The sequence below is a fragment of the Acinonyx jubatus genome, chromosome E2, assembly GCF_027475565.1.
Source record: "Acinonyx jubatus isolate Ajub_Pintada_27869175 chromosome E2, VMU_Ajub_asm_v1.0, whole genome shotgun sequence".
NCBI lineage: Eukaryota > Metazoa > Chordata > Mammalia > Carnivora > Felidae > Acinonyx > Acinonyx jubatus.
In genome coordinates, this window is record NC_069396.1 from 27,560,844 (window position 1) to 27,587,443 (window position 26,600).

General features: G+C 45.0%; 1 protein-coding gene across 14 annotated transcripts in view; it reads right to left on the reverse strand.

The window, feature by feature from the left end:
* Nucleotides 1–18,336, reverse strand: part of NLRC5 (NLR family CARD domain containing 5) — an 86,449-nt gene extending 68,113 nt beyond the window's left edge. For 7 of the 14 annotated variants that reach the window (XM_053210171.1, XM_027075818.2, XM_053210169.1 and 4 more), the window contains exon 1: nucleotides 18,184–18,336. The gene's annotated coding sequence lies outside the window, so the exon portion shown is untranslated. The remainder of the gene's footprint in view (nucleotides 1–18,183) is intronic. The other 7 variants (XM_053210168.1, XM_053210165.1, XM_027075815.2 and 4 more) reach the window with 2 other exon arrangements.
* Between the last annotated feature and the right edge of the window lie 8,264 nt (nucleotides 18,337–26,600).

A 26,600-nucleotide genomic window follows, 5' to 3' on the forward strand; every position in this document is an offset into this window, starting at 1 on the left:
ACAGAGGTAAAAAAGGGTTTGGGTTTAACCTCAGCCCCAGAAAGGCCGTGGTTGGTGGGGTCATATGAAAGGCACCCTCTGTCAGGACAGAAACCTTAGACACTTGGACAGAAATATCCCGCAAGTGAGAAAGAAAAATGCCGCTGAAGTTGGCTTCTCAGGACTGAGTGGACAGTCAGGCCTGGAGACCCTGGGATGGACCCGACCCACAGAGGCCCTCAAACCCTCTCAGAATGCCCAATGCCAAGCCCTGAAAGAAGTAACGAGATCTGGGCCTCTGCCTTCCCTGAAGGGTGGCTGGTTACAGTCTAAGGCTTCAGAGGATGTCTGAGCCTGGGTGCATTACCCAGTGACCCAGACTGACCCAGTGGGCTCTTTCTAGAAGGCCGATGCAGCCCCACCCTAGGAATGGCCCTCTTTTCACTGGAGGGTTCCCTGGGGGGACACCTTCAGAAAGATGTTAGCAGAAGGGGCACCCAGGTGGCTCAGTCAGTTGGGCATCTGACTTAGGCTCAGGTCATGATCTTGAAGTTCATGAGTTTGAGCCCTGCAGCGGGCTCTGTGCTGACAGCTCAGAGCCTGGAGCCTGCTTTGGATTCTGCGTCTCCCTCTCTCTCTGCCCCTCCCCGACTTGCACTTGCGTGCGCACACTTGCTCTCTCTCTCTCTCAGAAATAAACATTAAAATAAAGAAAGATGTTGGCAGCCATTTCCTCCCTCAACCACAAAAGCCAGTGGAGCAGACAAGAGGGGTCCTTGACACAGGACCCCTGTGGGGGGATGAGGACGTGGGAGTGACTGTTCCTTTGAAAACCACCATCTTCATTATCCTCACAATGTCAGGCTCCTCCAGGACTTAAACTCAGTTACAGGCCTTTATTGATGCAGAAACTGAGGCTCCCAGCAGTGAGGGGATCTGCCCAGGCCACTTCTAGAGAGCCGGCAGGTGAACAAAGGTCTCCTGGCCTTGCAGCCCCTCTAGGGGGTGGCATGCACAGCGGGGGGGGGGGGGGGGGGGGGGGGAATCCAGAGAGGGTGGAGCAGCCCAAGCCTACACCCTGGGCCTCAGGCCTGGGTGGTACCTGTCCCAAATCCAACGAGGCCTCTCTCTTCTCCTCACTGCAAACTGGGGAATCTGGGTCCCAGCCCGTATCACTAGGCTTTAAGTCACCTCCTTCACCCCTACCACCTTCCTGCTCAAAAGGCTTGAGCTCTCCGCCGGGACTGGGGTGCCCTAGAGCCAGCAGGGGACCAGGTAGTGGCCTTGCCTCTCCCACTCAGCCCTGGCAGCTTGGGCCCAGCACCCACATGAAGTGGCTGGTGACGCCTCCATGAGGCTTTTACCCAACATGCTCCTGGGCCTCCAGAAGGCTCTCCTGGGATCCGTCAGGTCACGTCAGGAGTTCACAAATTTGTTTGCACGTTAGAATAATGGGGGGGGGGGTGCTTTCAAAAATTCCAAAGGGCCACACCCTGGGCCAATAACAGCATCGTCTCTAGGGGTGCAACATCAGCATCGGTACTTCTGGAAGTTCCCCATGTGATTCTCATGTGCTGACAAGCTTGGGAACTAGTATTCTAGGCACGATGATACCAGTTCTCCACTCCCAGCTGGGGGAGACTGGTTCTGTGTTCCCTTGCACTTGGCACCCTGCTCCTCCAGTAAACCAGACCCAAGTGATTCTTGCCCTCTGAAAGGCTGGGGACAGGAAAGCCACCAAGACAGCCGTATTTAGACGAAACCCTGTGGGTATCCCCCAATGACTAACGCTTCCGCCTCCAGCCTGTTCCTTGGCAGGCTCTGTGGCTCTCCCAGCTGCTCTCACACAGGCCCAGGCTCAGCACAGTTCCACCAAACTGGAAAGGAAGCCGAGGTCTGGAAATCCCCTCTTTGTCTCCAACCATCCTTTGGTGAGAATCCCAAAGGAATTTAGTTTCGGGATTTCTGCGGGACAAAGTCAGAGAAGGGGAAATACCATAGGATCTCACTCACCCATGGAGTTAAAAAAAAAAAAAAAAAAAAAACCTAGCCAGCCAGCCAACCAACCAACCAACCAACCAAAAGATCCAGAGAACAGATTAGTTGCCAAGGAGTGCTGGTGGGGGTGGGCAAAATGGGTGAAGGAAATCAAAAGGTACCGACTTTTGGTTATAAAATAAACACATCATGAGGATATAATACACAGCAGGATGACTACAGTTCATAATATTCTATTGCATATTTGAAAATCATTAAGAGACCAATCTTCAAAGTCCTCAACACAAGAAAAAAAATTTTCTGTAACTATGGGAGGGATGGATGTCACTTATTGTGGACATCATTTTGCAATATATATCAATATTGAATTAAGTTGTCCACCTGAAACTAATATAATGTCCTATGTTAATTATACCTCAGTGAAAAACGGACAATTTTTAAATAAATGGGTGAAAGAAGACCTATCCAGAGACTTTTTACTAACTGAAGCACCATACTACCTTCAACGAATGGTCTTCTTTCCAAAGGGAATTCCCATTTCCATAGATCTTTATTATTTTTCTGCTTACAAAAAATAACCAGTCACTTAAGAAGTCCTAAACACTGCAAAAATAAAACTTAAAGTTTATATCTCACGATTTCACCCATTAGGGAGAGGCATACAATTTCTATGACTCTTTACCCACAGTGGAGGACATTTTTGCCTGATCCAAGAATCAGAAGAATGTCACTTCTTTAAAACTTTTCTAAAAATCATCTCCCATTTAACTTTATCTCTAAACTATGGCTCACCATGAACAGAAGATAACCCTCAAGAAAAAAAAATGGTGCTGTTGAACTAGAAGAAGTTACCACCTGCCCAGGGCTCTGACCGTTGCTGAAAAGGAGACCAGGAGTGTGAGAAGCACTAATTCAGCACCAACGGAGACTTTCTCCTTGACTAATCAGGAAGGATTAATGAGAACTGAAAAGATGACAATGTTCTCACTTTATGATTCAATTTGCATGAAAGCCCTGACCGCACACCTCCTAAAATAATCGTGTTGACTCCTACTGGATATGTCTCTCTTTGGGGCAACACTGACTGTCCATTTCAAGAGGAGGATGCTGAGGCCCAGCAATATGCAGGACACCCTTAAGAACTCAGGGAAAAGACTACCACGAAGACACATAAGTAGCAAATTATTTCTCTTTACAACAAGATCCAAATGCCTCAGAGGACCAGCTTCCCAGGGTTTGAATGCTCCCTCCATTTTGCCATGAGGAGCAGAAAGAATCACCAAGGCAAAGGACTGATGGGGATCGGGTGACGGTACAGGCTCTATCCCTCCACCAAGGACATGGGTGCTGGGGCATCATGCAATTTCCCAGCTGCCTGCAGCCTCTACATTTGCACAGGGGAGAAATTTAGAAACAAACAGTTTAAAAATAAAGGTCAAGGAGAGGATTCTGGAAGATGGCAGAGTAGGAAGCACCAGGACTCTCTCTCCCCACCTAGACAACACTTGCACGGGCACAATCTGTCTGATGGAATTGTTGGGGAGCTCTGAAGCCTTTGAAGAAGACTTCCCACTTCCACGGGAAGGTCTCGGTGGTAAATTGTGGTTAATTTTGGTCAATTCCAGCTCTAAGCACGGTAGCGGCTCTCCATACCCCAAACCTGGTCACATGGCAGACAGCTGTGCATATGTTCCTGAAGCAGCCTGCACACAGCCTGGAAGAATCAGGGTGAATAAAAAGGACCTTGTCCTCCAAATATCGGAGATTTGTGCTCTGATTGCTGATTATTGCTTCTGATCACAGGTGCAGAAAAAAAAAAAAAGGCAGGTAGTCATTGTTGTTGTACCTCCCCTCATTGTTGCAAAATCCTCTCCCTCCAGTTAAACTGTCAGGAGATTTAAAGGGCTAGACCCCTTTGATCCCACCATTATTTTTCTCTTCTCCCCTTTCTGGAGCTGGACTTTAAAGACTAGGACACAGAATCTGTACATAAGGAGAAAATTAGAAAGTGACCACATATGCCCAAGGAAACCTCAGCAAAAACACAAGAAGACATTAGATTTACACCTCAGACTGCTCGTCAGCACAAAGACAGCACAAAGACAGCACACACACACACACACACACACACACACACGATAACCAAAAACAGTAACAAAAATCCCAGACAACTCTGGGGAAAGGAGAGAATCTGATTTCCAGAGATACCACATTATTATACTCAAATGTCCAGTGTTCAACCAAAAAAATCACAAACCATACGAAGAAACAGGAAAGTATGACTCATTCAAGGGGGAAAAAAAACACCAACAGACTCTCCCTGAGAAAGACTTCATGGCAGATATCTCAGACAATGATTTTAAAACAACTGTCTTAAAGGGAGCCAGGCTGGCTCAGTCAGTGGAACATGCAACTCTTGATCTTGGGGTTGTTAGTTCCAGCCTCACACTGGGTGTGGAGATTGCTTAAAAATAAAATCTAAAAAACTGTCTTAAATGCTCAGAGAACTAAAGAAATAGGTGCAGAAATCCAAGAAAGCGATATGTGAACAAAATGAAAAAAAAATCAATAAAGAGATAAAAAGAAACCAAAAAGAAATTCTGAAACTGACAAGTACAATTACTGAAATGGAAAATTCACTAGAGGGATTCAAAGGCAGATCTGAACAGGCAGAAGAATCAGTAAACTTAAAGACAGGGCAATGGAAATTATCGAAGCTGATGAACAAAAAGAAAAAAAGATTGAAAAAAAGCAAACAGAGCCTAAGGGACCTGCACAGCATTAAGTGGACCAGCATGCACATTGCGGGAGTCCCAGAGGTGAAGAGGGGGAAGAAAAGAGGGCCAGAGAGAATATTTGAAGAAATAATGGCGGAACACTTCCCTAATTGGATGAGAGGCATGAATATAAACATTCAAGAAGTGCAACAAACTCCAAGTAAGGTGAACTCAAAGGAATCCAACCAAGACACATGATAATCATATTTCAAAAGCCAAAACCAAAAGTGGATCTTGAAAGCTGCAAGAAAGAAGCAAACCATCACATACAAGGGATTCTCAATAAAATTATGTGTAGATTTCTCATCAGAAACTTGGGAGGCTAGAAGACAGTGGGCAGATATATTCAAAGTGATACAAGAAAAAAAAAACCCCTATTAACGAAAAACCCTGCATCTGGCCAAACTGTCCTTTGGAAGTGAGGGAGAAATCATGACATTCCCAGATAAACAAAAGTTGAGGGCATTTATGACCACTAGACCTGCCTTATGAGAAATGCTCAAGGAAGTCCTGCAGATGCTACACATTACTCTGAAGCTGTATGGAGAAACAAAGGTAAACACATAGGCAATTATAAAATCTAGTATTGTAATGATGGTTTGTAATTGTACTTTTTGCTTTCTACAGGATTTAAGAGTCTAGTATATTTAAAGGAAAACAATTATTGGTGTAAAAGCTAGTATCATTGTAACTTTGGTTGGAAACTCTAAATCTTGTTTTCTACATAATTTAGGAAATGAATATATTTAAAGGAGTTAGTAGTTTATGTTTTGGGGTACACAATGTATAAGGTTGTAATTTTGTGACATCAACAACCAAAAGGGGTAGGGACAGAGCTGTAAAGAAGCAGAGTTTCTGTATGCTACTGAAGTTAAGCTACTATAAAATCAAATTAGAATGTTGTAACTTCAGGATGTTAAATGTCATTCTCATGGCAACCACAAAGAATAAAGCTATAGAATACAGACAAAAGGAAATTGAGAAAAAATTTAAACATTTCACTACAAAATATTAACTAAACACAAAAGAAGACAATGCAAGAAGTGAGGGACAAAAAAGCTGTAGAGCATATTAAGAACAAAGAGTACAATGACAGAAATAAGTCCCTCTTTGTCAGTAATCATGTTAAATGTAAATGGATTAACTCTCTAAACAAAACAGAGATTGGCAGAATGGATAAAAACACATGATTCAATTATATGCTGTCTATAAGAGACTTACTTGAGATACAAAGACAAAAACAGATTGAAAGTAAAAAAATGGAAAAAGATATTCTATGCAAATAATAACCAAAAGAGACTAGGAATGGCGATATTAATATCACAGAAAATAAACTTTAAAACAAAAAAGGTTATAAGGGACAAAGAAGGACATTATATAATAATAAAAGCTTCAACACAGCAAGGAGATGTAACAATTGTAAACATTACATGCCTAACGACAGACCACCAAAATGGAGAAATAGACAGTTTTACGGTAATATTTGGAGATGATAATGCCCAACTCACAATAATGGATAGAACAACCAGAAGAAGAGACATAAGGAAATAGAGGACTTAAGCATACAATCAACCAACTAGACAGACATATATAGGACACTCAACCCAACAACAGCATACACATTCTTCTCAAGTGTACAAGCAACATTTCCCAGGATAGACCATATTTTAGGCCACACATTAAGTCTCAGTAGATTTTATTTTTAAAGTTTATTTCGAGAGAGAGTGTGTGGGTGTGTGAGCAGGAGAGGGGTAGAGGGAGTGTGTGTGTGTGTGTGTGTGTGTGTGTGTATGAGAGAGAGAGAATCCCAGTAGGCTCCGAGCTGTCAGAGTGGAGCCCAAGATGGGGCTTGATCTCATGAATCATGAGATCAGGACCTGAGCTGAAACCAAGGGCCAGACACTTAAACAGACTGAGCTACCTAGGCGCCCCAAGTCTTGATAGATTTTAAAAGATAGATATCACACAAAGTATCTTCTCTGACCATGAGATGAAGAGAAATCAATAACAAAGAAAATTGGAAAATTCACAAAATTGTCAAAATTAAACCACACACTTTTTTTTAAAGTTTATTTACTATAAGAGAGATCGAGAACGGGAGGAGGGAGGAGGGGATGAGGGGTTGAGAGAGACGGAGAGAGAGAATCCCAAGCAGGCTCCACACTTGGATGCTCAACCAACTGAACCACTGAGACTCCCCTAAACCACACACTTAACCAATAGAGCAAATAGGAAATCACAAAAGAGATTAGAAAATACTTAGAAATAAATGAAATAAAAAACATAACATACCAAAATGCGTGGGATCCAGTGAAGGCAGTGTTAAATGAATGCTTACATTAAAATACAAGAAAGGTCTCATATCAACAGATTAACTTTATAATTTAAGGAACTAGAAAAAGAACAAACTGAAACCAAAACCAGCAGAAAAGGGGAAATAATAAATATTAGAGCAGAAGTATAGGAAATAGAGAACAGAAAAACAATAGAGAAAAATCAATGAAACCAAAGTCAGCTCTTAAAAAAGATCAACAACACTGACACACTTTTAGAAAGATAAAGAAAAAAAGAGAGAAGATTCAATTTACTAAAGTCATAACTGAAAGTGGTAGTATTACTACCAATTCTACAGAAATAATAAGGATTATAAGAGAGTACTATGAACAATTATATTTCAACAAATTGGGAAACCTAGATAAAATGGAGAAATTTCTAGGAACACACAACCTACCAAGACTAACTCATGAATAATAGAAAATCTGAATAGACCTGTAATCTCCTAATAAGGAGATTAAATCAGAAATCCAAAGTCTCCCAACAAAGAAAAGCCCTGGACCTGATGGTTTCACTGGTGAATTCTATCACACCTTTAAAGAACTAATACCAATTCTTCTCAAACTTTTCCAAAAATTGCAGAGGAGGATACACTTCCTAACATACTTATGAGGTCAGCATAATCCTGATACCAAAGCCAGGATACAGACACTATAAGAAATCTACAGACTAATATTCCTTATAAACATTAATGTGAAAATGCTCAAAATAATATCAAGACAAATGCAAAGCCTATTAAAAGGATTATACACCATGACCAAGTGGGATTCATTCCTGGAATGCAAGGATGATTTACCACATGAAAATTGATCAATGGAATACACCACATCAACAAAAGGAAGAAAAAAAACCCACATAATCATCTTGATCGATGCAGAAAATGCATTTGACAAAATTCAATATGGTTTCATTATTTTTTTTTAAACTCAACACACTAAGGGAGTACCTGGGTGGCTCAGTCGGTTGAGCATCCAGCTTTGGCTCAGGTCATGATCTCGTAATCTGTGGGTTCAAGCCCCACATTGGGTTCTGTGCTGACAGCTCAGAGCCTGGAACCTGTTTCGGATTCTGTGTCTCCCTCTCTCTCTGCTCCTTTCCTCCCCTCCCCCGCCTCAAAAATAAATAAATACTAAAAAATTTTAAAACTCAACAAATAATAAAAAGCATAATAAAAGCCATAATAAAAGCCATAATACAAATAAAATAATAATAATAATAAAAGCCATGAATGAAAAAATTCACATAATAAAAGCCATGAATGAAAAACTCACAGGAAACATTATATTCAGTGGTGGAAGATTAAAAGCTTTTCCTCTAAAATAAGGAATAGACAAGGGTGTCTGTTTTCCCCACTTCTATTCAATATAGTAGTGGAATTTTTAGCCAGTGAAATTAAGTAAGAAAAAGAAACAAAATGCATCTAAATCAGAAAGGAAGAAGTGAAATTATCTGTTTGCAGATGATATACAATATTCTTGCATGTAGAAAATCCTAGACTGCACAGATAAACCATTAGAACTAATGCATGAATTTGGCAAAGTTGCAGGATATAAAGTCAACACACAAAAGTCAGTTGCATTTCTAGTCACAAATGATGTAGAATTGAAAAGGAAATTACAAAAATGATTCCATGTACAATTGCATCAAAAATAATAAAATACTTAAAAATTAACATACGAGGTGAAAACCATGTACAATGAAAACTACAAAACATTACCAAAAGAAATTAGAAGCATAAATGAATGGAAACACACTGTAGGTTCATGGAATGGAAGACTTCATAACGTTAAAATGTCAATATTATCCAAATCAATCTACAGATTCAAGAAAATTCCCACCAGAACCCCAATGATGTGATTTGCAGAAACAGAAAAACCCATCTTAAAATGTAATCTCATATGGAATCTCAAGGGACCCCAAATAGCCAAAATAAAAAAAAAATCCTGAAAAAGAAGGTCTCGTAATTTCTGATTTCAAAACTTACTACAAACTAAATCAAAACAATGTGGTATTGACATAAAAATAGACATATAATTGACTCTTGAATAAGATGGGTTTGAATTGCATGAGTCCATTTCTACAAGAATTTTTTTTGATAAATACAAAATTTATCAATTTACAGTACGGTACAGTACTGTAAATATATTTTCTCTTCCTCGTGATTTTCTTCACATTTGTTTTCTCTAGCTTACTTTATCATACGAATACAGTATAGAATACGTATAACATACAAAATATGTGTTAATCGACTGCTTATGCTATTGGTAAAGCTTCTGCTCAACAGTTTGCCATCAGTAGGTGGGGAGTCAAAAAGTGATACACGGATTTTTGACTGCCCAGAGGTCAGCACCCCTAACCCCCACATTGTTCAAGGGTTAACTGTATAGACTAATGGAATAGAATAGAAGGCCCAGAAATAAACCTTTGCATATATGGCCAAATGAGTTTTTACAAAGGTGTCAGGTCCATTCAATGGGGAAAGGGCAGTCTTCAATAAATGGTGCTGGGGAAACTGGACATCTGCACGCACAAGGATGAAACTGGACCCTTACTTTATGCCACATACAAAATTAACTCAAAATGGGTCCAGGGCCTAACTACAAGACTCAAAACAGTAAGACTCTTAGAAGAAAACATAGGACTGAAGCTGAACCACCATGGATTTGGCAATGATTTCTTGGATATGATCCCAAAGGCACAGGTAACCAAATATATATCTTAGACTTCACAAAATTTTACTTTTGGACTTCATGAAAATTTTAAAACCTCCGTGCATCAAAAGACACTAGCCCCAGAGTAAAAAGGCAACCCACAGAATGGGAGAAACTATTTGAAAAACATATATTTGATAAGGGATTTATCATCAGAATATATACAGAATGCCTAAAATTCAATAACCAAACTAAATGCCTGGAATTGAACAACAAAAAGACAAACAATTCAAAATTGGGCAAAGGACGTGAAGAGATGTTTCTCCAAAAAAGGCCTATGAATGGCCAATAAGTGCCATCAGGGAAAGGCAAATCAAAACTATAGACACAGATACCACCTCACACCCATTAGGATGGCTACTATCAAAAAAAAAAAACACACACACACACACAAAACTGAAAACAACAAGTGCTGGCGAAGACGTAGAGAAATTGGAATGCCTGAGCACTGCTGGTGGGCCTGTAAAATGGTACAGCCGCTGTGGAAAACAGGATGGTGATTCCCCCAAAAATTAAGAACAGAATTACCATATGACCCAGCAATTCTGCTTCTGACCATACACCCAAAAGAACTGAATGCAGAGTCTCAAAGAGATATTTGTACACCCATGATCATAGCAGCATTATCTGCAACAGCTAAAACATGGAAGCAACCCGAGTGTCCATCAATGGAGGAACGGACAAGCAAAATGTGGCATATTCATACAGAGGAATACTATTCAGCTTTAAAAACGAAGGAAGTCCTGCAATATACAATATGGCTAACCCTTGAGGATATTATGCTAGGTGAAATAAGCCAGTCACAAAAAGACAAATACTGCATGACTGCACTTATATGAGGTACATCGAGTATCAAATCCCTAGAGACAGAAGGTAGGGCAGTGATGCTGGGGACCGGGGAGGGGTTGCTGGAGAGTTACTGGGCAATGGGCATAGAGTTTTGGTTTTACAAAATGAAGAGTTCTGGGGGTGGATGGGGGTGATGGCTGCACAACAGTGTGAATGGACATAACACCACTGAATATTTTAAGTGGTTAAAGTGGTTAAGATGGCAATTTTTATGTTATGTGTATTTTAACTTCATAAAGTCCATATATTCCTTTAGAAGTCCACCCTGAGGGGCATCTGGGTGGCTCAGTCAGTTAAGCAGCAGACTCTTGATTTCTGCTCAGGTCATGATCTCGCAGTTCATGGGGTCGAACCCCACATCGGGCTCCACACCGACAGTGCTCAGAGACTGCTTCTGATTTTCTCTCTTCTTCTCTCTCTCTCTCTCTCTCTCTGCCCCTCCCCCCAGAGCACTTGCTCTCTCTCCAAATAAATAAGTAAACGTAAAAAAAAAAAAAAATGTCCACGTTGAGAACATAGCCTAAGGAAATAATCCAGAATGTGAAAAGCTCTAGCTGCCAGGACGGTCATCACAGCGCTGGATGTCAGACACCTTTCCGGATACAGATGCACTGGCTCAGACACCAAGCCACCTGGAATACTGTGGCCTCGGGAAGATTAGGGTCTGTCCAGGTCTCCCCGCAGGGGAGGGGATAAGAGGCTGCAGTCATGAGGTCGCCTCCAGTGCAGGTCCAGCCTTTTGTTAAATTACACGCAAAAAATTCACTCACAAGAAGCACTGTGAGCCCAGAGGACTTTAAAGTCCTCTTTCTCCTCCCCTCCCTTTTTGCTTTCTGCCACAGCTTCTGCCTGGTTCCCTCTTCCTCCAGACACCATAATGGTTCATGGCTCCCTGCCTCACTCCCCCCAATTGTCCCAGGTGCCCCTCAAGAGAAGGCCACGCCTGGCGGCTCCACACACAGCCTTGCCTGCGCCCTCCACCTACCCCCTCGCCTACCTAGTCTTCCTTTACCGCGGTCACCGCCTCTCCACAACTGCACATCTCCGTGCAATTGTTCGTTGCCTTTTTTCTGTTGTCACATCAGTGAGACTTTGTTGTGTTGTCGGCTGTAACCGAGTGCCCAGCACAGGACCTGACATGTTACAGAAACTTGTGCTGAGCGGCCAATTGATCGCTGGGCGGAGCCGGGTGGGAATCTGTGCTGGCGGTACACCCCTCACGTGGAGAAGGGGGCATCACCCCACCAAAAATGCCCTCTGGCCATCCTACCCCCAAGAAGTTTCTGGGGGGTCTCCTCCCTGGGTGGCCCAGCCTCTCTCCCTCTCCTCCCTTCTCTTAGGAGCAAATACAGCACCCACCCCTCGTACCCCCACCCCACTCACATGTTCCATGCAGTCTGTCCCATCCCCCACACCCTGGTCCTTGCTGACCACTTTGTACCCAGGCCCCACTCTCTCCAATCCTATCAAGGTATTTTCCCCAAAATATTTCCCTTCCTGAGAGGAATCTGGGGCGGGGGCGGGGGGGGGCTGTGGAAAGAATTAAAATGTCACATTTTTGGGGGCGCCTGGGTGGCTCAGTCGGTTGAGCATCCGACTTTGGCTCAGATCATGATCTCACGGTTCGTGAGTTTGAGCCCTGCGTCGGGCTCTGTGCTGACAGCTCAGGGCCTCGAGCCTGCTTCGAATTCTGTGTCTCCCTCTCTCTCTGCTCCTCCCCCGCTCATGCTCTCTCTCTCTCTCCTTCAAAAATAAATTAAAAAACATTTAAAAAAATTTAAAATGTCACATTTTGTTTTTCATATAAAAGAAACAGTCCACATGTAGTAGAAGAAAACAAGACCAATGCTTAAAAAAGTGGATATGGTTCTGCCATTCTATGGACAACTACGTGGCCACTTAAAGTTCCAGTATGTTCATATTACAGACAACGAGCCAATTTCCTTAATATATACAGTGGTTTTATTTACAGCTAAGTAGGAAAAAGACCAACAACCCAGTGGAAAGTGGACAAAGGGTACGAAGAGGCAGATGATGGAAAAAGAACTACAAATGACGCTTAAATATTTGAAAAGATAAGAGAAACTGGGGGAAAGACACCATTATTCATCTTGCAGGTCTGCAAATATGGAAAAGTTTGATAACACGTGTGTTTGGGGGGCGGGGTGTGGGAAGCAGGTCCCCTCACACATAGCTGCTGGGAGTGAGCATTAGTCCAACACGTAAGGAGGGTAATTTGCCATATTCATTAAAGCTCAAACTGCATATTCCCTTTGGCCTTGCAAATGTTGCATATGTGAGAATATGCACACATGATGACTGAACAGAGATATTCGCTACAGCACTGTTAGGGACAGCAAGAGACAGGAAACACCCTAGATGCCCAATAACGGTTAAATTAATTGTGGAACAACCATAACAGAGAAATACTATTTAGCCGCTAAAAAGAAAAAAGCAGATATTTTTGTTTTGTGGTGATGTGGGAAGATTTCCAAATTACATTAAATTTTTAAAAAGATAAAGGGGCACCTGGGGGGTTCAGTCGGTTGAGCATCCGACTTCGGCCCAGGTCATGATCTCACAGTCTCAGTTTGAGCCCTGCATTGGGGTCACTGCCGTCAGCACAGAACCTGCTTTGGATCCTCTGTCCCCTCTCTCTCTGCCCTTTCCCTGCTTGTGCTCTCTCTCAAAAGTAAATAAAACATTTTTTAACCCCCCCCCCAAAACAAAAAAGATAAAAAACACTATCTAGAGCATACCACTATTTGTGAGAAGGGGGGAAAATATATATATATTTGTATATATACAATATATGTGTGTGTGTGTATACATACACACACACACATATATATACACATTTATACACACACACACACACACACACATATATATATATATATATATATATATATATATATTTGTAAAGGCCCACTTGAAGTATCTTTGGAAGGAGACGTAAGAACCTAATAACATTGGTTGCCTTCAGGAAAGTAACCAGGTGGCTGGGAGAAAGAGGGAGGGAGAGTTACTTTCCATTATATATCTATTTGTAGGTTTTATATTACTTTACTATATGAATGTATTAGCTACTAAAAAATGAAATAATTTAAAAAATGAGATAGGATGTACTTTTCCTGTAACATATAATTCCATTGTAGTTTAAAAGGTATAATTCCAGGGGACTTGGATGGCTCACTTGGTTGAGCATTTGATTCTTGACTTCAGCTCAGGTCATGATCCCAGGGTCATGAGATAGAGCCCTGCATCAGGCTCTGTGCTGGGCATGGAACCTGTTAAGATTCTCCTCTCTCTCTCTCTTTCTCTCTTTCTCTCTTTCTCTCTCCTCCTCTGTCCCTCTTCCCCACTCATGCTTTTTCTCACTCTCACTCATAAAAACATTTAAAAAGTATATGTATATTTTTACATATGAGTCTATTTAAAAATATGAATATACACACATAGAAAAAAGACTGGAAGTAACCAAAGGGAAAACAGAGATGATCTGAAGTCAAGCCAATGTTGTCTCAAGGCTCTTTGAAGTTCTACTTTACCAAACATCAGAGCATCTCAGCGAGAAGGGCTGTGCAAAACCTTTCTGGGGAAGACTCCTGAGTCTGAGAATTTACCAGAAGACTCTGGAGTGACCCAAAGGATGGAGCAGGAGTCCCATCACAGAGAGTCAGGCTGGAAGCAGCATAAATGAGTGAACTCACATTTCCCCAGGCCTCTCATCCCCCTATCCCAGGAAAATGACTGGTTTCATGCCTTGGTCCACTAGGGAGAAAGGATGTCCACAGAGCGGAAGAAGAGTCTGGGGTCAGAGATAGCCAGAACTAAGATCATACCTACCTCCACCCTCCAGATTCACAGAGAGCTAAAGACCACTTAGGGTTTCCCAAAGGAACAGAAGGGGGGTCCGTGCCAACTTCACCCAGCTCTAAAGGACCCAAGTACCCCAGATAGCATGCAGGTTACACAAGGACGCCTGTTTTACAGGTAACAAGTCCCACATATAACCAAGAGCTTGTCTGCCTCACCGCTTTTGCAATGGTTTTAAGTACAGTGTGTGGGAGAGACATGTTCTCCGGGGTGACCAGAGGGACCAAAAATCTTCCCTTCTCTAGAAATCCTACACCCACAGCCAAAGTGATCAATTTTTCAATTCTTTGTTTCTTCGCAAATCATCTGGGCCTTTTCCTTGCAGACTAGATTTCAGCCAAGGTAGACCTGTGGGATACCAGCAACACAAAAATAGACCTGGCAAAGGACACCAGTAGTTTGTGTCCTTAGAACACCTACAACAAGTTTTTACGGGGCGCCTGGGTGGCTCAGTTGGTTGAGTGTCTGACCTTGGTTCAGGCAGTGATCTCGCGGTTCATGAAGTTGAGCCCCACATCGGGCTCTCTGCGGTCAGCGCAGAGCCCGCTTCAGATCCTCTGTCCCCCCCTCCACCCCTGCCTCTTCCCCACCTGTACCCTCTCTCTCAAAAATAAGTGACATTAAAAAAAAAAGTCTTTACAAAGTATTGGCACTTGTATCAATTTGCTTAACCCTCAGTCGACTCTGTGTGGAAGGCAGAAGAGAGGTTTGGGGATGGTGAATTTGCTTCCTAGCTCGGCTAGACTTGTAACAAAGTATCCTCCAGGGGAAGATCCTTCCTTGCCTTTTCTGGCTTCTGGAGGTGGCTGGCAATCCTTGGGGCTCCTTGCCTCATAGATACATCATTCTGACTTTTGCGTCTGTTGTCACATGGCTGTCACCTGTGTGCTGACCTCTTCTCTTATAGGGACACCAGTCATAGCGAATTAAGGGCCCACTTACTCTGGTATGACCTCATCTTAACCAATGGCATCTGCTACGACCTTATCTCTAAATAAAGTCACATTCAGAAATACTGGGCGGGGGGGGGGGGCGCGGTTAGGACTTCAACATATCTTTTTCAGGGACACAACTCAATCCATAACAGACAGGAATAAACATACTAAGAAGTTCTGTGGAATTTTCCTCAGCAGGGCGCTGTATGTGCAGAGACTACTTGGCCTGCCAAACATCCAGTCACCTCTGCAGCTTTTTTTTTTTTTTTTTAATTGTGAAACACTTCCAGAGACTTTCTCCTCTGCTCGTCCACCTTCATCAAGGACCCATGGCTCTCCGCATGCTTGTGTGGTGCTTTGAGGTTTGATCATGCCCTGGGGCAGGTCTCATCTCATCTAACCATGAAGCACCCTCTGCAGGACACATCATCATCCCCATTTCACAGATAAGAAACTGAGCTTCTGAGAGATGTTAGTTCATGGTCACCCCACAGATACAAGGTGCTGAGAGCCCTGGTCTGCCCACCTCCCCCACCAGGTACCCAGCTGCGTGCCGTGCTATGGAGACAAGGAAGGTGGCCACGATCAATGGCCAGTTGGCACTAGAGTTCAGCCATGTTTGAGGAAGGCATACTGGGGAGGAGCTTGGATGCACCCTACAATAATCAGCTTTCCCTTCTGCTGTGTTCTCCAGTGGGGGACCCAGCCAAGTGCCTTTCTGGGCTTATTGCTTCTTAGAAGGAAAAGCAATTTGGAGGGATGAGGCTCTCGGTACAGGCCTGGGGTACATCCCACATCCCACCACCCCCAGGTTTGGGAGACAAGGAAGTGCTGATTTTCAAACTGTGTTTTTTTAATATTTATTTATTTTTGAGACAGAAAGAGAGAGAGAGAGAGAGAGAGAGAGAGAGAGAGAGAGAGCGAGCATGCGTGCAAGTGGGGGAGGGGACGGACAGAGAGGGAGACACAGAATCCGAAGCAGGGTCCAGGTTCTGGGCTGTAAGCACAGAGCCTGACATGGGGCTCGAACTCACAAACCGTGAGATCAGGGCCTGAGCCGACTGAGCCACCCAGGTGTCCCTTCAAACTGTTTTTTGAGTCTCCACACCCCCAATCTTTTAAAAAGGAAATGTAAGGATCCCCAACTTATAAAACAGATGCAAAGCATGCTTCAGGTAGGGATCCCTCCCATACCTCCCCAAACAGCCACCTCAGCAAACTCCATGTCCTGACCTCCTGAGAAAAATGTCTAAAAACCACATAAAGTGCGAAAAAGCAGATAACAAAATGCTCCTATGTCTTCACTTACTATGGGGTTAAAATGTTCATTAGAAATAGGCGGGAAATTTGACATTAAGAAATTACTGTTAAAATGCTTACAGACTTCAGACGGTGTGGTTATTATTTTTTTTTTTTAAGATTCCTTATCTTTTAGTACATTCTGAGATATTTCAGTTGAAATGCTGTGATGTCTGTTTGAAATTTGTTTCAAAATGAGGTGTGGTAGGGGCACCTGAGTGGCTCTGCGGGTTGAGCAAGCCACTCTCGGTTTCCACTTCGGTCATAATGATCTCAGGGTGTCAGGCAGAGCCCCACGCTCAGCGGGGGGAGCCTGCTTGAGTCTCTCTCTCCCTCTCTCCCCTCCCTTCTCCCCCACTCTCTCTTTCTCTCTAAACTAAAAGGATAAATAATGAGGTGTGGTAGAGACGAAAATGGGCTGCGGAAGGTTGGCGTGGTGGTTACATGAGGCTTCTCATCTGGCTCAACCCAACTCTGTTCCCTCTCTTCTGTAAGTGTGGCATGGTAACAAAAAAGCATTTCTCGGCTAAAAAGACTGAATTGGGCGTGACGAGCAGCGTGGCTTCTGTAATTCTTTTTAAAACAAATTATTATCGAAGTACAGTCGGCATACAATGTCATATTAGTTTCAGGTGTCCGACCTGGATAGTCCACCATTCTCTACACCTGTAGCTGCCCTTTGTCACCATTACAATACACATTACTTTTCATCTGCGTGAGTTATTTTGTAACTGAAAGTTTGTACCGCTTTTCTGTAAAGCACTTCAGTGAAGTATGACTGATACAGAAAAAGCTGTGTATATTTAATGTATACAACCTGATGAGGTTGCAAGAAAATATACACCTGTGAGATCATCACCACAATCCATGCCATAAACCCACCATCACCTCCAAAAGTTTCCTCTCGCCCTCTATGTATGTGTGTGTGTGGACTATAGGCTGTATGCTGTACAGAAGGTCTCTAGGACTTACTTGTGTATCCAAAGCAAACTTTTGGTACCTCTTAATTACCTTTATGTATTTCGTCCACCCCCCCACCCATCTCCCACATCTTTTTTTTTTTTTTTTAATTCTTTAAAAAGCAATTAAAAGTTAAAAGTTCCAGGAGGTGATAGGGGCGTTGGGAGGGTGCGGAGAAAGGCGAGTGCAGCCGCGTCCCCCGTCCCTTGGCCCGGCGGTGGGGCGGGGGGGACCCCGACCCGCCTTCCTCTGCGGCTCGCACCCAATGCCCCAAACTTCTCCGGGCGGCAGGCGGAGCGCCGCCCGGCCCCGGGCGCCCCGTCTGTCCACCCGTCCGTCAGTCCTTCCACCCGGCCAGCCGGCGACCTTCGGGGTCTCCCGCCCAGCGCCCCGGGGCACCGCCACCTCCCCGCGCCGCCCACCCGGCCTGCGCCGCGGCCCCCGGGCGCGCTCGCTACTCACCGGCTGCGCTCCTTCCCCAGCGCGCTGCGCACGAAACTGAAAGCCAGCGCGGAGAGCTGCGGGGCAGTGCCGGGAGCCGGAGGCCGCTGCCGGGAAATCACGTGGACCCGAGGTGCGGAGACCACGCGCGCGCCGGCTGGGCTGGGGCGCACCGCCGTTCCTGCGCGCCGCCGGCGGGGCGGCGGGACCCGGGCACACCCCTGAGGGGCGCGGCGGACGCTCGCCGCTTCCGCGGAGGCGAAACTGAGGCAGAGGCGCGCGCGCGCGAAGGGGTCAGAGCGCTGCAGGAGGACCCCGGGATGAGTTCAACGGTCGGCTCTCCTGGGACGCTAAGGAGGCGGGGACGGGGTGGGAAAGAGGAGATGGTGGCGGCGCGCGAGGAGATGGAGCCCACCCAGCCTGGCTCCTGTCCCTCCATGAAAGGAGGGAGAAGGGAATAACGGCGACAAGCGGTCTTATGAACTGAGCCTTTGGCTTTCTGACACGGTGCCAAACACTATCTAGGAATTTCGCTAATCCTCAAAAGAACCCTAAAGCGCAGATGCGAGCATGACCCCGTTTTACAGATGCGCAAACTGAGGTCAAGCGGAGAGAGGTGAAGGACTCTGCCCCCAGTGGCACAGGCAGACACAGGAAGAGAAAGGAACCAGGAGCCCTGGGCGGACAGAAAGATGAGCTGGCTCCCCCAGGAGGGGCTCAGCAGCAGTCCTGAACGGGGCGAAGGCAGTGGGGGGGTGGTCCGACTCCCCTTCCAAAGCTCCACTAACAACCTCCTGGCTTTTTGCACCCCTTCCCGGACAGGGAGCTCCCTTTCTCCTGCAGGGAATACATCCATCCCTGGGTTCCACCCATGCCCGGGTGACAGTCCTGCAGTGAAGCAGCTTTCCTCTCATCACTTTTGTCCCCCTGCCTCCCAGGCCACGTGTGTGAGGGTGTGAACATGGGGGTACGGCAAGGTGGTGGTCATGAGCACAGCCACATCAGTGCCAGGCACCCCTGGATTTATGCCCTTCTCTCCAACTACTGGCCAAATACCTTTACTCAGGACTCAAGGACTGTGAAACCGCCTTCACCCTGCGAGAACCACTGCCTGACAGTCCAGAAGAGTGCTCCTGGTCAACTTAGTGAGCCTGACCCTTGCTTTGGGCCCCAAGATAAAGAGAAAGCAGCCCAAGAGAGCATTGGAGGGGACAGAGCAGGGGTCGGAAGGAACCTGACTCACTGACAAATCTTCCCAAACCTGAAGGGGCATCCCCCTGCCAAGCACCATATCAGCTCTTGCCTCCTAGCCATCAAGATACAGGCCAGCCCCCTTTGGCACCCTCATGATGTGGACACTGACCTCATCTCTCTCCCTCTGCTCTTTGTTCTCTGTACTACGTCGGCCTCCATGAAGTTTCCTGAGTCTGTCATGATTCCTTCTTCCCCAGGGACTTTGCACATGCCAGTGTCTTGCTTTTTTTTCCCCCATCCCATTTGGCCAATGCGGCAGGAGGGATTTTCTTCATGCATCTTTCCTGGAGCCTTAGTGCCTCCCAAGACCGGGATGATAGAAACCTTTCGTACTACAGCCTGAGGGTGGGAAGAAGACCTCTGATCATAATAAGGTGGTCCAGCTGAAAATATGCTTATGAGAGATTTCTCTTCCATGTTAACATCTGATTTACTTTTTAGGGGCTCCGTCCCCCTCTTTTACCAGAAAGCAGACCTCTGTGAGGGTCCCTTACTGCCCCCCCCCCGCCATCTTTAGGATCTGAAGCCCCTCGTGCCCCCATAGGTCCTGTCCAGCACTGGAACCACATGGAACAGAGGAGTGACAACTCACGCGGGAAGCTGGTCAGGAGAGGAAATGGCACCTTTGATGGTGGGTAGGCAAAGAGGCTGAAAGGAGCCAGCCCTGTGGGGGAGGGGAGAGAGAGTCTGAGAAATGCTCTCTGCTGACCAAGGGGAAGGCTAGGAGACCCAGCCAGGGCCATTCCAGCTTCCACTCTTTCCTCTCTCCCAAAGCCACACGGGCAAGCAGATATTCACAAGAAAAGCAAAGCCAGCGCACGTATCCTGTGGGGAAGGGAGCAGAAAGCTGTCAGGGCCTTCTCGGGGCCTTCCCCTCGGCACGCCCCAGTAATGGTGTCTGACACTCCGCCATGAGCGTCACCTCATATGGATGAATATCCTACAATGTCGGAGAATTTGGAGAGCATCAAATCCAACGCCCCCATTTTATAGGAAGGGAAACTGAGGCTCAGGGCTGGGCTTGCACCAGGTCCCAGCCTTCCAGCCCACAGTTCTTTCTGTCACACCAGGTTGCCAGTAGGGGACCTGTGCCCTTAAAGTGGGTCGAGCCACCCTGTGTGATGGCAGAGGTAATATTCTCCGGGTCAACCCAGAAACAGGGCTCCATGCTCTGGCTGGGCCATCAGCGTGCAAGGCCACCAGTAGGAAGAGGTGCCTTGAAGGAAGGGAACCCGGGGCTCCTAGTGGCTAGGGGGTCAGAGGCATTTGCAGCTCTGTCTGAGGAGAGCCTAAAAGGTGAATGAGTGCTTCCCCATGAGGTTCGCGTCCCCCAACAGCTCTGGACAGACTTGAAGCTGCTGTGCCCGTCAAGAGAGCCACTGTGAGTGCTCCCTGGGCACTCACGTGACCAATGTGGCGGGGGACCCTACGGCCTGGGCAGGCATCCATCTGTATGGCTGTGATGAAGTCCATCCCAACCCACACCTCTCGTCTTGTTCCCCACCTCGTGTGGTACCTCTCCTGAGAGAGGCCCCAGGGTGGCCTCTGACTGTCCACAGAGGGGAATCCAAGGCCCAGGGAACAGCCTCCTGGGCATTGCTCTCCTGCCCCCTTCGGCCCCCTTAAGCCATACCACCAGGATCCCCTTCCCAACAGACACTCAGGGAGAATGGCGGGTCCCGGAAAGAGACAAGGGAAGGATCCTGGGGTCTTATTTCCTTTGGTCCTGTTGCCTGATTTTCTTTAGGGTCTTCTGTCTGCTTTCTTTAAGACATGAGGTACTTGAGGGGCGCTTGGGTGGCTCAGTCAGTTGAGCATCCGACTCTTCATTTTGGCTCTCACAGTTCATGAGTTCAAGCCCCGCATTGGGCTCGGTGCTGACAGCTCAGAGGCTGCTTGGGATTCTTTCCCTCCCTCTCTCTGCCCCTCCCCCAAGTGCATGTGCTCTCTCTCTCTCTCTTTCTCAAACTAAATAAATAAACATTAAAAAAAACAAAAGACGTAAGCTAATATAGGGCTTAGCTCTCCCCGTCTACCCAAGACCATTTCCCTCTCTCAAGTTGGAAACAGTCTTCGATATAACTCTGAAATCAAAAAGAGATGAGAATTTGGCCCTCCGTTGGACCCTCATGCCCCAGAAAAGAAACTCTGGGAATAATTCCAAGTGCTTCTGTCTAATATTTGAGGCCCTTCTTAAGAGAGCCCTTTTGAGCGCTCTCTTGAGATCTGCCTCCAGCCTCCAGTCCTTTGCTCAGGTGGTCCTTTCCTCCCACCCTGCCCTCCCTCTGGTCTTCATGGTGATTCTTCCTCCTAATTAGGAGTCAAGGTAGAAGGGGGCACCTGGCTGACTCAGACGGTAGAGTGTATGACTTGACTCGTGAGTTCAAGCCCCATGTTGGGGCCGAGCTTACTTACAACAACAACAAAAAAGTCTAGGTAGGATCTTGTCAGGTCATAAGTCCTGGAGGGAAGGGACCATATTTCCCCACCGATATCTGTGCCTGTCCCCAGGGGGGGCTGGGGAGAGATCTGGGGAGTCAACTACCCCCTCCTCTCTCTATATATATAGCACATACCAGGAATCCCAGAGGCTTAGGAAGAGCTTCTTGTTGGAAAGTTGTTGTTGGTAAGTGTTGTCAGAGTATACTGAACTTTTCAGATTCCTAAATAACAAACAAACAAACAAACAAACAAAAGAGTAAATAAAATAATACAAAACCTTAAGAGGTGTTCAAAAGGCTAGCTGCAATGTGCTATCCTGGATTGGATCCTAGGACAGAAAGGGGTATCAGTGGAAAAAGTCTGGAGTTTGGTTAACAGCAATGTACCAACATTAATCTCTAAGTTATGACAAAAATACAAAGGTTAGGAATGACTGTGGGGGGCAGTACGCTTTTCTCTATTTCCCATGATGTGCCTGCATTCCTTTCGTCTTCAGCATTTGTGCATTAAGAAATATTGAAGATACACATAGTCCTTAGGCTTGATTCCTTATCTACAATGACAAAAGCAAGTGAGCTCTGAAAACTGCACATTTTTTCCTTCAGTCTGTCAGTACACCCGGCCATTTGGATAGGGGGCTATCTATAGTATTTATCTCACTTCTCGTGATGTGGAGAGAGACCAGTGTGTGTGACTGTGGGGTGCCACCCCACATCCCATAGGGGGTGTCCTGCCGTATATCCAGGTCACACACACGGTGCTACCTTTCTGAAATCCACAAGATTCTGAACGTGGAAGTTCATATGGTTTTAATGGACCAGGGGGTTGTGGATCTGTGTGACAAACCCCCCACGTCCTACCTCCGAGCCTAAGAATGAAATGTTACTAAAATGGCTGAAACACCATGTGTACCTCTCCATAACTTGTGTCATATGGTTTTATCAGGAAGATGCCCAAGTTTTTAAAAGCAGTCAATTGCAACAGGGGTGGTGAGAAGAATTTGGAGGTTTTGGAGGCCCCTCTGTGGGCTGGGTCCCCTATTTCCCCACCTCGCCCCATACCCTCCTTGCCTCTTCTAAAGCATAAGCCACCAAGAGTTACCTGCTTGGGCATGGGAGGAGTTATACTATCACAAAGGAACTGCCCATGACCTTGTTCTGACAAGCAGTCTTGGGCATCCTAGAGCAGTGGACAGTTACTTGAGGATGGATGGTGGGGAAACCAGGGAAAAGCTGTAGGAGACATAAGGGGTTCCATGGCCAGGACAGGGACCTGTCAGAACAGCTGTGGTCACTTCCCCCAGAGATGGGAAGAATGCATTGATATGGGGTCCCCATGGCTGGGAACAAAGGAAGCAGCCTGGGGCAGGGGCTGGGGTCTAGGCTGGGCTCTGTGGCTTGAGTCAGAGGCCCCAATCCATCACTAATTTGCCACTGCTGACCTTTGCCCTCTCTGGCCCCTGGCGCCCTCATCTATATGACAGTGAAGCAATCCCTTGCCTTGTCCACCTGTCAGGGCTTGGCAAGGATGCCTTTACTTAGCCTTCTGTGACCCATCTTCTTCTGCAAAGTGAGGATAGTAATAGTAGCTACCTCATAGGGTTGTTGCAAGGATAAAATGAAATAATCCACATAGAGAGCTTAGAACAGGATCTGCTGCATGGGAACCCTCCAAGAGATACTGTTGCTTTTTCCAACAATATTCCTGGAATAATGACTATACTTCAGCCCTGGGTGAGAAGGTGGGGTACAGCAAAGAGGTGAAAAGACATGGTCTCTACCTTTAGGAAGCCCAACATTCATCTGCTAACCCCAGAACCAAATGCAAAATTGCACCTGAGCAGTATTTTAAAGGAGAAATGCACCAAGCTGTGGTTTGAGGACCCTGAAGAAGAGATCTGACCTAGTGTGTGTGTGTGGGGGGGGGGGGGGAGGCTTTTCCTGAGGATGAGGAGGAATCAGATGGGGGAAGAGAGAGAGAAAGCATTCAGGGTAGAGGTAATAGCATGTGCAAAGGCCCTTTGGGGGGAGCATAAAGCATGGCTAATGCAGGGGATGGGGTTGGGGAGTGTGGCCTCAAGTGGCCTGGGAAGGTCAGCAGGATCCCCAGTTTACAGACTGTTGGGCTAGGCTCTGGGAGACCTCTCTCCTCAACAAACAATTCAAATAATGGCTACATTACAACAAAAGGTTTTATTTAATACGCAGCTCAAAAGAAAGAAAGAGATAATCCCAGCCACTAGAGATGAACTAGGAACTGAGCGCTAACACTAAGTAAAGTAGCCCAGAGAAACAAATTTGAAGATGTGGGTTCAAACCACACTGGCCTGGGGTTTAACACCCTCAGAGGGAAAGAAGTGAGATGAAGAGGTGGAATAAATAAATGATAATAATATCATAATAGTAGGGGACTTTAACACCCCACTTAGAGCAACGGATAGATCATTTAAGCAGAAAACCAACAAAGAAACGATGGCTTTAAATGACACACTGGAGTGGATGGACTTAACAGATACATTCAGAACATTTCATCCTAAAGCCGCAGAATACACATTCTTCTCCAGTGCACATGGAATGTTCTCCAGAATAGACCATATACTGGGACACAAATCAGCCCTCAGCAAGTACAAAAAGATCGAGATCATACCGTGCATATTTTTAGACCACAACACTATGAAACTCGAAATCAACCACAAGAAGAAATTTGGAAAGACCATGAGCACTTGGAGATTAAAGGACATCCTACTAAAGAATGAATGGGTTAACCAAGAAATTAAACAGGAAATTAGAAATTCATGGAAGCCAATGAAAAGATTAACACGACAGTCCAAAACCTCTGGGATACAGCGAAGGGGGTCATAACAGGAAAGTATATAGCAATCCAGGCCTTCCTAAAGAAGGAAGAAAGGTCTCAGATATACAACCTAACCTTACACCTTAAGGAGCTGGAAAAAGAACAGCAAATAAAGCCTCAAACCAGCAGAAGATGGGAAATAATACAGATTAGAACAGAAATCAATGACATCGAAATAAAAAAAACAAACAGTAGAACAGATCAATGAAACCAGGAGCTGGTTCTTTGAAAGAATTAACAGGATGGATAACTCCCTAGCCAGATTTATCAAAAAGAAGAAGGAAAGGACCCAAATTAATAAAGTCACAAATGAAAGAGAAGAGATCATGCAGAAACACAAACAATAATAATAGAATATTATGAGTAATTATATGCCAGCAAATCAGGCAACCTAGAAGAAATGGAAGAATTCCCAGAAACATATGAACTACCAAAACTGAAACAGAAAGTAGAAAATTCAAACAGACCCATAAACAGGAAGGAAATTGAATCAGTAATCAAAAATCTCCCAAAAAATAGGAGTCCAGGGCCAGATGGCTTCCCAGAGGAATTCTACCAAATATATATATATATTTATTTATTTATTTATTTATTTATTTATTTATTTATTTAGGCTTTTATTTTTTTAATTAATTAATTTATTTATTAAATTTATTTGTTTATATTAAACATAATCTATTGTCAAATTGGTGTCCATACAACACCTGTGCTCATCTCAACAGGTGCCCTCCTCAATGCCCATCACCCATCACCCACCTTCCCCTCACCCCCACCCCCTATCAACCCTCAGTTTGTTCCCTATATTTGAGAGTCTCTTATGGTTTGCCTCCCTCTCTGTAACTTTTTTCCCCCTGTTCCCCTCCCCCATGGTCTTCTGTTAAGCTTCTCAAGATCCACATAGGAGTGAAAACATGGTATCTGTCTTTCTCTGTCTGACTTATTTCACTTAGCATAATACGCTCCAGTTCCATCCACATTGCTACAAATGGCCAGATTTCATTCTTTCTCATTGCCAAGTAGTATTCCATTGTATATTTAAACCACATCTTCTTTATCTGTTCCATAAATTTGGCTCTTTCCATAATTTGGCTATTGTTGAAAGTGCTGCTATAAACATTGGGGTACATGTGCACTCCTGTATCCCTTGGGTAAATTCCCAGTAGTGCTACTGCTGGGTCATAGGGTAGTTCTATTTTTAATTTTTGGAGGAACCTCCACACTGTTTTCCAGAGCAGCTGCACCAGTTTGCATTCCCACCAACAGTGCAAGAGGGTTCCCGTTTTTCCGCATCCTCGCCAGCATCTATAGTCCCCTGATTTGTTCATTTTAGCCACTCTGACCAGTGTGAGGTGGTATCTCAGTGTGGTTTTGATTTGTATTTCCCTGATGAGGAATGATGTTGAGCATCTTTTCATGTGTCTGTTGGCCATCTGGATGTCTTCTTTAGAAAAGTGTCTATTTAGAAAAATGTCTTTAGAAAAATTTCTTCTGCCATTTCTTCACTGGATTATTTGTTTTTCGGGTATGGAATTTGGTGAGTTCTTTATAGATTTTGGATACTAGCCTTTTATCCGATATGTCATTTGCAAATATCTTTTCCCATTCCGTCGGTAGCCTTTTAGTTTTGTTGATTGTTTCCTTTGCAGTGCAGTCTGACACCAAACATTTAAAGAAGAGTTAATACCTATTCTTTTAGAAGCTGTTCAAAAAAATAGAAACAGAAGGAAGGATCCCAAACTCATTGTACGAGGCCAGCATGACCTTGATTCCAAACCAGACAAAGACCCCACTCAAAAGGAGAATTAGAGACCAATCTCCCTAATGAACATGGATGCAAAAATTCTCAACAAGATACTAGCCAGCCGCATCCAACAATACATTAAAAGAAT